This window comes from Melanotaenia boesemani, chromosome 2 (genome assembly GCF_017639745.1).
Source record: "Melanotaenia boesemani isolate fMelBoe1 chromosome 2, fMelBoe1.pri, whole genome shotgun sequence".
In the NCBI taxonomy this organism is placed as follows: domain Eukaryota; kingdom Metazoa; phylum Chordata; class Actinopteri; order Atheriniformes; family Melanotaeniidae; genus Melanotaenia; species Melanotaenia boesemani.
Genome location: NC_055683.1, coordinates 1,125,602 through 1,138,307, shown reverse-complemented (window position 1 = coordinate 1,138,307; position 12,706 = coordinate 1,125,602). Strand labels below are relative to the sequence as shown.

The 12,706-nt window shown below is 40.1% G+C and overlaps 1 protein-coding gene across 2 annotated transcripts in view; it reads right to left on the bottom strand.

Moving 5' to 3' along the window:
* The window catches only part of LOC121650117 (guanine nucleotide-binding protein subunit alpha-13), a 42,646-nt gene that overhangs the window by 16,295 nt on the left and 13,645 nt on the right, over positions 1 to 12,706 (bottom strand). The window lies entirely within an intron of this gene.

Here is a 12,706-nt window from a genome sequence, read left to right as displayed (position 1 = left end):
AGATGATGTCATGTGGTAGGCGTGGACTGGGACTGATGATGTCATGTGTTAGGAGTGGACTGGGACAGATGATGTCATGTGGTAGGCGTGGACTGGGACCGATGATGTCATGTGTAAGGTGTGGACTGGGACCGATGATGTCATGTGTTAGGCGTGGACTGGGACTGATGATGTCATGTGTAAGGCGTGGACTGGGACAGATGATGTCATGTGTTAGGCGTGGACTGGGACAGATGATGTCATGTGGTAGGCGTGGACTGGGACCGATGATGTCATGTGTTAGGCGTGGACTGGGACAGATGTCATGTGGTAGGCGTGGACTGGGACAGATGATGTCATGTGGTAGGCGTGGACTGGGACCGATGATGTCATGTGTAAGGCGTGGACTGGGACAGATGATGTCATGTGTTAGGCGTGGACTGGGACAGATGATGTCATGTGTTAGGCGTGGACTGGGACAGATGATGTCATGTGATAGGCGTGGACTGGGACCGATGATGTCATGTGTTAGGCGTGGACTGGGACCGATGATGTCATGTGTAAGGCGTGGACTGGGACCGATGATGTCATGTGTAAGGCGTGGACTGGGACAGATGATGTCATGTGTAAGGCGTGGACTGGGACTGATGATGTCATGTGTTAGGCGTGGACTGGGACAGATGTCATGTGGTAGGTGTGGACTGGGACTGATGATGTCCGTTCAAAGCTCAGACACGTGTTTTGGTGTTTGTGGTGAATCATCCTGTTAAACAACAGTTCACAAGTGAAGGTTATAGTGGATTTTTGTTTCATTCTGATATAAACAAAGCTAAGTATTCCTAACTGTTAGTGAGTAGTATATATAAAGTTACATATAGGAAATATATATATATATCAGTGCTGGGCAACGGTTGAAATTTTTATTGCGATTAATCACATCGTTACAAGCAAAATGTCTCTTTCCTTTAAAAGAAGTCCCACAGCTATAAAAAGAAAATACAGTAAATTTTGGTTTACAAACATCAGGGGTCTCCAACCTGCGGCTCTGGACCTTCCACAATGCCTCTAAATAGGTGGCTAAAATACTTTTTAAATCTTTCTTGTCATTAGGTTTGAAACCAGGGACTTTTTTGTTTTTTTACATAATTTTCTACAAATATCTACGTCTCTTAGAAGAAAGTCTGTTTATCCTCTTTTTATAAAGGTTTTATGTTTTTCTTTATTTTAAAACATAAAAATGGAAATAAAAATGTGGTTCTTCAAAAATAACAAATATCCTATGGTGGCTCTTCATTAAAATATATATTAAGTTTCCTTTTTGAAAAGTCTGGTAACATCTGCATCTCTAAAGGAGTTTTATTTAGCTGGCTGAGGGAAAAATGTCTCTTTGGATTGGAAAGGCTGCAGACCCCTGCACTAAACACATAAACAGGTTTAGCAGCAGTTTTCTCTTTAAACAGCAACAGTTAAAATATTTCTTCATATAAAATCAAATATTTATGAGAAAGAAGGATGAAATGTTCAGGATTTACTAACTAAAAGGTAAAAAGTCAGCAGGATGAATTTAAAGCTGTGAAGCTGCTTCCTTCTAAACACAGAAGGAACAATATGTGATGAATATCAGCATCAGGTGAACAGACAGAAAGCAGGATTAGAATCTCACAGCTTCTAGATGGTGAGGAGAGCGAAATATTCACAATATGCACAATAACTTCCATCCATGCACCTTCACTGCTTCATTATCCACATTTCTGGATATAATTTCTCTAAACTTTCATTCTTAGCTTGACTGTTTAGCTTCACCTCTGCACCTGCAGCCTCCGCTACCGGGAGTTAAGGGTTAACATCTGGTTTCCGGGTGTAGCGTCAGGTCTGTAGATAGTAACTATAAACATGTGTGGTATCCACAGAAAGTCCAGAATCTCAGCTACCAGCTCAGTAAAACCATTTCTATCACCAACAAACACAGTTAAGACAACAATAATTAAAAGAGCAGCTACACAAAGTCTGAAAAATACATGTAAACACAGATGATGTTTCCCCACGAACACGAACAAACGGCTCCTCTACTGAAAGCTCACATGTCACAGATTCCACAGCTGGAAGTTTCATCTCGCTACGACCAAGATTCACCGAACCAGAGACAGAAGAAGACCCGATTTATGCTGCACGTTAAATTAAAACTGCATTATTTTAAAAAATAACAATAAACTAAAAGTTTCTCGTTGTCTTTTGGGAGCAGTTTCCCGTCCAAAAATCTACTAAATCTCCTGTTTTGTGTTGCAGATGCCCAGTAGGCATGGCCACCTGGGCCCAGTTTTCCCAGTATTCCTGATGTAGGAAACTATTACCCCTCCTTCCCACCAGGTGTGTGTGCTGCACGTTACGGCTGCGCCGCGACCTCCGTTGCTATTCGCAACCGTTTTATTCAGTGGTTTGCTTTACACTGTTTGCAGCACGTTCCAGGAGCATGTTGTCACGGCGCTCCGCTACATTTACACACCGAGTCTATTTTTGACGCTTCATGCACCCAGAATGCATCAATTCTGCAGTTCAGATAGAGGCAGGCAGGAAATCAGACACGGGAGCAGTGTGAAAGCATCCAGTCTTTTTCAAAATAAAAGCCCCCGTGCAGATTGGCGCTGCTGAACCATGAAAACATGACGTGTTTAACTGGTCTGGGGAGCTCAGTGTTTTGTTTTTTAGAAGATGAGAGGTTTATACTGCAAGTGGAGAATGACAAGATTCTCCACTTCTTCTGTGATTTTCGTGATCTTGCGGTGGACTGCACACGTGGGCGCTCCACACCCGACACGCCCCCGATATAAAACACCACACAGGTCAGAACAAAACCGTGGTGCAGCTGAAATGTGACGAACACAAGCGGTGGAAAGAAGGGTTTCCCCTTTACCTCACATGGTTCACCCTTATTTCGGTTTAGTTTCTTCTAGCACTTCATCCACCAAACGTGACCAACGTGCTTCATGCTTTTTCTCTGTTTGGACCCTTGAAGCCCCCCAGGGGCCCTTCTCACCATCATTTTACTTCTTTACTGAACAGGCTGATCTGCAGGGTGGGTCGGTCGGTCCCGGGAGGGAGGGAGGGAGGGAGGGAGGGAGGGAGAGAGAGAGAGAGAGAGAGAGAGAGAGAGAGAGAGAGAGAGAGAGAGAGAGAGAGAGAGAGAGAGAGAGAGAGAGAGAGAGAGAGAGAGAGAGAGAGAGAGAGAGAGAAAGAAAGAAAGAAAGAAAGAAAGAAAGAAAGAAAGAAAGAAAGAAAGAAAGAAAGAAAGAAAGAAAGAAAGAAAGAAAGAAAGAAAGATTAATTTAAGCTTGAATAAAATGAAGCTATAAGCTGAAAGGGTCTTGAGCCTCTTTTTAAAAGCAAATGTCTCTGAGGTTCTCTGGCAGGCTGGTCCACAGACGAGGACCGGAACAACAAAAAGAGGCCTCCTAGGTTCTGGTCCTCACTCTTGGAACAACTAAAAGACCCACACGAGTGTTCATAATTTAAAAGCAGATTCGATAAATAAGAAGGTCCAAGACCATGAAGACATTTATAAACCAGTAAAAGAAGCTTAAAATCATCCTGAAACACACGAGCAGCCGATGCAGCGATCTTAAAGTGGTGTGTTCCTGCCCTCTGGTCCTCGTCAGCTGTGGAGAAACATTACTGCTACCATGGAAAGCATCTGCATGTCACATCTCTCCCTTTCGCTCCACCTTCAGAACAATTAGATTTTAGTTCCATCTTCTAAACCACTTCCTGAAGAGCAGGAAGAAGCACAGATAAGCATCACTTCTGCTTTGGGACATCCCTGTTTAACTCGGCATTCCTAGAATACTGTAACACATGAACAAACCCCAGGCTGGAGGAGAGAGCCGGTCGGAGGGCTCGCCCGGCCTCAGGGATGCTTTCTGGAAACCAGCCCTAATCTGATTTAAAGAATGCACCCGACTCCAGATCGTCGAATCCAGGATGGTACATCATTCCCCGTCCTGTGTATAATGTTTCTACGCATGAAGATTCACATCCAGTATAAACCAGTCTGTAGCATCTTTTAATCCCAGTATAAACCAGTCTGTAGCAGCTTTTAATTCCAGTATAAACCAGTCTGTACCATCTTTTAATCCCAGTATAAACCAGTGTGTAGCAGCTTTTAATCCCAGTATAAACCAGTCTGTAGCATCTTTTAATCCCAGTATAAACCAGTGTGTAGCAGCTTTTAATCCCAGTATAAACCAGTCTGTAGCAGCTTTTAATCCCAGTATAAACCAGTCTGTAGCATCTTTTAATCCCAGTATAAACCAGTGTGTAGCAGCTGTTAATCCCAGTATAAACCAGTCTGTAGCTGCTTTTAATCCCAGTATAAACCAGTCTGTAGCAGCTTTTAATCCCAGTATAAACCAGTCTGTAGCTGCTTTTAATCCCAGTATAAACCAGTCTGTAGCTGCTTTTAATCCCAGTATAAACCAGTCTGTAGCAGCTTTTAATCCCAGCATAAACCAGTCTGTAGCAGCTTTTAATCCCAGTATAAACCAGTGTGTATCAGCTTTTAATCCCAGTATAAACCAGTCTGTAGCTGCTTTTAATCCCAGTATAAACCAGTCTGTAGCTGCTTTTAATCCCTGTATAAACCAGTCTGTAGCAGCTTTTAATCCCAGTATAAACCAGTCTGTAGCAGCTTTTAATCCCAGTATAAACCAGTGTGTAGCAGCTTTTAATCCCAGTATAAACCAGTCTGTAGCAGCTTTTAATCCCAGTATAAACCAGTCTGTAACAGCTGTTAATCCCAGTATAAACCAGTCTGTAACAGCTTTTAATCCCAGTATAAACCAGTCTGTAACAGATTTTAATCCCAGTATAAACCAGTCTGTAGCAGCTTTTAATCCCAGTATAAACCAGTCTGTAGCTGCTTTTAATCCCACTATAAACCAGTGTGTAGCAGCTTTTAATCCCAGTATAAACCAGTCTGTAACAGAGTTTAATCCCTGTATAAACCAGTCTGTAACAGCTTTTAATCCCAGTATAAACCAGTCTGTAGCAGCTTTTAATCCCAGTATAAACCAGTCTGTAGCAGCTTTTAATCCCAGTATAAACCAGTCTGTAGCAGCTTTTAATCCCAGTATAAACCAGTCTGTAACAGCTTTTAATCCCAGTATAAACCAGTCTGTAACAGCATTTAATCCCAGTATAAACCAGTCTGTAGCAGCTTTTAATCCCAGTATAAACCAGTCTGTAGCAGCTTTTAATCCCTGTATAAACCAGTCCGTAGCAGCTTTTAATCCCAGTATAAACCAGTCTGTAGCAGCTTTTAATCCCTGTGTAAACCAGTGTGTAGCAGCTTTTAATCCCAGTATAAACCAGTCTGTAACAGAGTTTAATCCCTGTATAAACCAGTCTGTAACAGCTTTTAATCCCAGTATAAACCAGTGTGTAGCAGCTTTTAATCCCAGTATAAACCAGTCTGTAGCAGCTTTTAATCCCAGTATAAACCAGTCTGTAACAGCTGTTAATCCCTGTATAAACCAGTCTGTAACAGCTTTTAATCCCAGTATAAACCAGTCTGTAGCAGCTTTTAATCCCAGTATAAACCAGTCTGTAGCAGCTTTTAATCCCAGTATAAACCAGTCTGTAACAGCTGTTAATCCCAGTATAAACCAGTCTGTAACAGCTTTTAATCCCAGTATAAACCAGTCTGTAGCAGCTTTTAATCCCAGTATAAACCAGTGTGTAGCAGCTTTTAATCCCAGTATAAACCAGTCTGTAACAGCTGTTAATCCCAGTATAAACCAGTCTGTAGCAGCTTTTAATCCCAGTATAAACCAGTCTGTAGCAGCTTTTAATCCCAGTGTAAACCAGTCTGTAACAGCTTTTAATCCCAGTATAAACCAGTCTGTAACAGCTTTTAATCCCAGTATAAACCAGTCTGCAACAGATTTTAATCCCAGTATAAACCAGTCTGTAGCAGCTTTTAATCCCAGTATAAACCAGTCTGCAACAGATTTTAATCCCAGTATAAACCAGTGTGTAGCAGCTTTTAATCCCAGTATAAACCAGTCTGTAACAGCTTTTAATCCCAGTATAAACCAGTCTGTAACAGCTTTTAATCCCAGTATAAACCAGTCTGCAACAGATTTTAATCCCAGTATAAACCAGTCTGTAGCAGCTTTTAATCCCAGTATAAACCAGTCTGCAACAGATTTTAATCCCAGTATAAACCAGTGTGTAGCAGCTTTTAATCCCAGTATAAACCAGTCTGTAACAGCTTTTAATCCCAGTATGAACCAGTCTGTAACAGCTTTTAATCCCAGTATAAACCAGTCTGTGGCAGCTTTTAATCCCAGTATGAACCAGTCTGTAGCATCTTTTAATCCCAGTATAAACCAGTCTGTAGCAGCTTTTAATCCCACTATGAACCAGTGTGTAGCAGCTTTTAATCCCAGTATAAACCAGTCTGTAACAGAGTTCAATCCCTGTATAAACCAGTCTGTAACAGCTTTTAATCCCAGTATAAACCAGTCTGTAGCAGCTTTTAATCCCAGTATAAACCAGTCTGTAGCAGCTTTTAATCCCAGTATAAACCAGTCTGTAGCAGCTTTTAATCCCAGTATAAACCAGTCTGTAACAGCGTTTAATCCCAGTATAAACCAGTCTGTAGCAGCATTTAATCCCAGTATAAACCAGTCTGTAGCAGCTTTTAATCCCAGTATAAACCAGTCTGTAGCAGCTTTTAATCCCAGTATAAACCAGTCTGTAACAGCGTTTAATCCCAGTATAAACCAGTCTGTAGCAGCTTTTAATCCCAGTATAAACCAGTCTGTAGCAGCTTTTAATCCCAGTATAAACCAGTCTGTAACAGCATTTAATCCCAGTATAAACCAGTCTGTAGCAGCTTTTAATCCCAGTATAAACCAGTCTGTAGCAGCTTTTAATCCCAGTATAAACCAGTCTGTAACAGCTTTTAATCCCAGTATAAACCAGTCTGTAGCAGCTTTTAATCCCAGTATAAACCAGTCTGTAACAGCGTTTAATCCCAGTATAAACCAGTCTGTAACAGCATTTAATCCCAGTATAAACCAGTCTGTAGCAGCTTTTAATCCCAGTATAAACCAGTCTGTAGCAGCTTTTAATCCCTGTATAAACCAGTCTGTAGCAGTTTTTAATCCCAGTATAAACCAGTCTGTATCAGCTTTTAATCCCTGTATAAACCAGTGTGTAGCAGCTTTTAATCCCAGTATAAACCAGTCTGTAGCAGTTTTTAATCCCAGTATAAACCAGTCTGTATCAGCTTTTAATCCCTGTATAAACCAGTGTGTAGCAACTTTTAATCCCAGTATAAACCAGTGTGTAGCAACTTTTAATCCCAGTATAAACCAGTCTGTAGCAGCTTTTAATCCCAGTATAAACCAGTCTGTAGCTGCTTTTAATCCCAGTATAAACCAGTCTGTAGCAGCTTTTAATCCCAGTATAAACCAGTGTGTAGCAGCTTTTAATCCCAGTATAAACCAGTCTGTAGCAGCTTTTAATCCCAGTATAAACCAGTCTGTAACAGCTGTTAATCCCAGTATAAACCAGTCTGTAACAGCTTTTAATCCCAGTATAAACCAGTCTGTAACAGATTTTAATCCCACTATAAACCAGTCTGTAGCAGCTTTTAATCCCAGTATAAACCAGTCTGTAGCAGCTTTTAATCCCAGTATAAACCAGTGTGTAGCAGCTTTTAATCCCAGTATAAACCAGTCTGTAGCAGCTTTTAATCCCAGTATAAACCAGTGTGTAGCAGCTTTTAATCCCAGTATAAACCAGTGTGTAGCAGCTTTTAATCCCAGTATAAACCAGTCTGTAGCAGCTTTTAATCCCAGTATAAACCAGTCTGTAACAGCTGTTAATCCCAGTATAAACCAGTCTGTAACAGCTTTTAATCCCAGTATAAACCAGTCTGTAACAGATTTTAATCCCAGTATAAACCAGTCTGTAGCAGCTTTTAATCCCAGTATAAACCAGTCTGTAGCTGCTTTTAATCCCACTATAAACCAGTGTGTAGCAGCTTTTAATCCCAGTATAAACCAGTCTGTAACAGAGTTTAATCCCTGTGTAAACCAGTCTGTAACAGCTTTTAATCCCAGTATAAACCAGTCTGTAGCAGCTTTTAATCCCAGTATAAACCAGTCTGTAGCAGCTTTTAATCCCAGTATAAACCAGTCTGTAGCAGCTTTTAATCCCAGTATAAACCAGTCTGTAACTGCATTTAATCCCAGTATAAACCAGTCTGTAGCAGCTTTTAATCCCAGTATAAACCAGTCTGTAGCAGCTTTTAATCCCTGTATAAACCAGTCCGTAGCAGCTTTTAATCCCAGTATAAACCAGTCTGTATCAGCTTTTAATCCCTGTGTAAACCAGTGTGTAGCAGCTTTTAATCCCAGTATAAACCAGTCTGTAACAGAGTTTAATCCCTGTATAAACCAGTCTGTAACAGCTTTTAATCCCAGTATAAACCAGTGTGTAGCAGCTTTTAATCCCAGTATAAACCAGTCTGTAGCAGCTTTTAATCCCAGTATAAACCAGTCTGTAACAGCTGTTAATCCCAGTATAAACCAGTCTGTAACAGCTTTTAATCCCAGTATAAACCAGTCTGTAGCAGCTTTTAATCCCAGTATAAACCAGTCTGTAGCAGCTTTTAATCCCAGTATAAACCAGTCTGTAACAGCTGTTAATCCCAGTATAAACCAGTCTGTAACAGCTTTTAATCCCAGTATAAACCAGTCTGTAGCAGCTTTTAATCCCAGTATAAACCAGTGTGTAGCAGCTTTTAATCCCAGTATAAACCAGTCTGTAACAGCTGTTAATCCCAGTATAAACCAGTCTGTAGCAGCTTTTAATCCCAGTATAAACCAGTCTGTAGCAGCTTTTAATCCCAGTATAAACCAGTGTGTAGCAGCTTTTAATCCCAGTATAAACCAGTCTGTAACAGCTTTTAATCCCAGTATAAACCAGTCTGTAACAGCTTTTAATCCCAGTATAAACCAGTCTGCAACAGATTTTAATCCCAGTATAAACCAGTCTGTAGCAGCTTTTAATCCCAGTATAAACCAGTCTGCAACAGATTTTAATCCCAGTATAAACCAGTGTGTAGCAGCTTTTAATCCCAGTATAAACCAGTCTGTAACAGCTTTTAATCCCAGTATAAACCAGTCTGTAACAGCTTTTAATCCCAGTATAAACCAGTCTGTGGCAGCTTTTAATCCCAGTATGAACCAGTCTGTAGCATCTTTTAATCCCAGTATAAACCAGTCTGTAGCAGCTTTTAATCCCACTATAAACCAGTGTGTAGCAGCTTTTAATCCCAGTATAAACCAGTCTGTAACAGAGTTCAATCCCTGTATAAACCAGTCTGTAACAGCTTTTAATCCCAGTATAAACCAGTCTGTAGCAGCTTTTAATCCCAGTATAAACCAGTCTGTAGCAGCTTTTAATCCCAGTATAAACCAGTCTGTAGCAGCTTTTAATCCCAGTATAAACCAGTCTGTAACAGCGTTTAATCCCAGTATAAACCAGTCTGTAGCAGCATTTAATCCCAGTATAAACCAGTCTGTAGCAGCTTTTAATCCCAGTATAAACCAGTCTGTAGCAGCTTTTAATCCCAGTATAAACCAGTCTGTAACAGCGTTTAATCCCAGTATAAACCAGTCTGTAACAGCATTTAATCCCAGTATAAACCAGTCTGTAGCAGCTTTTAATCCCAGTATAAACCAGTCTGTAGCAGCTTTTAATCCCAGTATAAACCAGTCTGTAGCAGTTTTTAATCCCAGTATAAACCAGTCTGTAGCAGCTTTTAATCCCAGTATAAACCAGTCTGTAACAGCGTTTAATCCCAGTATAAACCAGTCTGTAGCAGCTTTTAATCCCAGTATAAACCAGTCTGTAGCAGCTTTTAATCCCAGTATAAACCAGTCTGTAGCAGCTTTTAATCCCAGTATAAACCAGTCTGTAACAGCGTTTAATCCCAGTATAAACCAGTCTGTAACAGCATTTAATCCCAGTATAAACCAGTCTGTAGCAGCTTTTAATCCCAGTATAAACCAGTCTGTAGCAGCTTTTAATCCCTGTATAAACCAGTCTGTAGCAGTTTTTAATCCCAGTATAAACCAGTCTGTATCAGCTTTTAATCCCTGTATAAACCAGTGTGTAGCAGCTTTTAATCCCAGTATAAACCAGTCTGTAGCAGTTTTTAATCCCAGTATAAACCAGTCTGTATCAGCTTTTAATCCCTGTATAAACCAGTGTGTAGCAACTTTTAATCCCAGTATAAACCAGTGTGTAGCAACTTTTAATCCCAGTATAAACCAGTCTGTAGCAGCTTTTAATCCCAGTATAAACCAGTCTGTAGCTGCTTTTAATCCCAGTATAAACCAGTCTGTAGCAGCTTTTAATCCCAGTATAAACCAGTGTGTAGCAGCTTTTAATCCCAGTATAAACCAGTCTGTAGCAGCTTTTAATCCCAGTATAAACCAGTCTGTAACAGCTGTTAATCCCAGTATAAACCAGTCTGTAACAGCTTTTAATCCCAGTATAAACCAGTCTGTAACAGATTTTAATCCCAGTATAAACCAGTCTGTAGCAGCTTTTAATCCCAGTATAAACCAGTCTGTAGCAGCTTTTAATCCCAGTATAAACCAGTGTGTAGCAGCTTTTAATCCCAGTATAAACCAGTCTGTAACAGCTTTTAATCCCAGTATAAACCAGTCTGTAACAGCTTTTAATCCCAGTATAAACCAGTCTGTGGCAGCTTTTAATCCCAGTATGAACCAGTCTGTAGCATCTTTTAATCCCAGTATAAACCAGTCTGTAGCAGCTTTTAATCCCACTATAAACCAGTGTGTAGCAGCTTCTAATCCCAGTATAAACCAGTCTGTAACAGAGTTTAATCCCTGTATAAACCAGTCTGTAACAGCTTTTAATCCCAGTATAAACCAGTCTGTAGCAGCTTTTAATCCCAGTATAAACCAGTCTGTAGCAGCTTTTAATCCCAGTATAAACCAGTCTGTAGCAGCTTTTAATCCCAGTATAAACCAGTCTGTAACAGCTTTTAATCCCAGTATAAACCAGTCTGTAACAGCTGTTAATCCCAGTATAAACCAGTCTGTAACAGCTTTTAATCCCAGTATAAACCAGTCTGTAACAGCTTTTAATCCCAGTATAAACCAGTCTGTAACATCTTTTAATCCCAGTATAAACCAGTCTGTAACAGCTTTTAATCCCAGTATAAACCAGTCTGTAGCAGCTTTTAATCCCAGTATAAACCAGTCTGTAACAGCGTTTAATCCCAGTATAAACCAGTCTGTAGCTGCTTTTAATCCCAGTATAAACCAGTCTGTAGCAGCTTTTAATCCCAGTATAAACCAGTCTGTAACAGCTTTTAATCCCAGTATAAACCAGTCTGTAGCAGCTTTTAATCCCAGTATAGACCAGTGTGTAGCAGCTTTTAATCCCAGTATAAACCAGTCTGTAGCGGCTTTTAATCCCAGTATAAACCAGTCTGTAGCAGCTTTTAATCCCAGTATAAACCAGTCTGTAGCAGCTTTTAATCCCAGTATAAACCAGTCTGTAGCAGCTTTTAATCCCAGTATAACCCAGTCTGTAGCAGCTTTTAATCCCAGTATAAACCAGTCTGTAGCAGCTTTTAATCCCAGTATAAACCAGTCTGTAGCAGCTTTTAATCCCAGTATAAACCAGTCTGTAGCAGCTTTTAATCCCAGTATAAACCAGTCTGTAACAGCATTTAATCCCAGTACAAACCAGTCTGTAGCAGCTTTTAATCCCAGTATAAACCAGTCTGTAGCAGCTTTTAATCCCAGTATAAACCAGTCTGTAACAGCGTTTAATCCCAGTATAAACCAGTCTGTAACAGCATTTAATCCCAGTATAAACCAGTGTGTAGCAGCTTTTAATCCCAGTATAAACCAGTCTGTAGCAGCTTTTAATCCCTGTATAAACCAGTCTGTAGCAGCTTTTAATCCCAGTATAAACCAGTCTGTATCAGCTTTTAATCCCTGTATAAACCAGTGTGTAGCAGCTTTTAATCCCAGTATAAACCAGTCTGTAGCAACTTTTAATCCCAGTATAAACCAGTCTGTAGCAGCTTTTAATCCCAGTATAAACCAGTCTGTAACAGCTTTTAATCCCAGTATAAACCAGTCTGTAACAGATTTTAATCCCAGTATAAACCAGTCTGTATCAGCTTTTAATCCCTGTATAAACCAGTGTGTAGCAGCTTTTAATCCCAGTATAAACCAGTCTGTAGCAACTTTTAATCCCAGTAGAAACCAGTCTGTAGCAGCTTTTAATCCCAGTATAAACCAGTCTGTAACAGCTTTTAATCCCAGTATAAACCAGTCTGTAACAGCTTTTAATCCCAGTATAAACCAGTCTGTAACAGCTTTTAATCCCTGTATAAACCAGTCTGTAGCAGCTTTTAATCCCAGTATAAACCAGTCTGTAGCAGCTTTTAATCCCAGTATAAACCAGTCTGTAGCAGCTTTTAATCCCAGTATAAACCAGTCTGTAGCAGCTTTTAATCCCAGTATAAACCAGTCTGTAGCAGCTTTTAATCCCAGTATAAACCAGTCTGTAACAGCTTTTAATCCCAGTATAAACCAGTCTGTAACAGCTTTTAATCCCAGTATAAACCAGTCTGTAACAGCTTTTAATCCCAGTATAAACCAGTCTG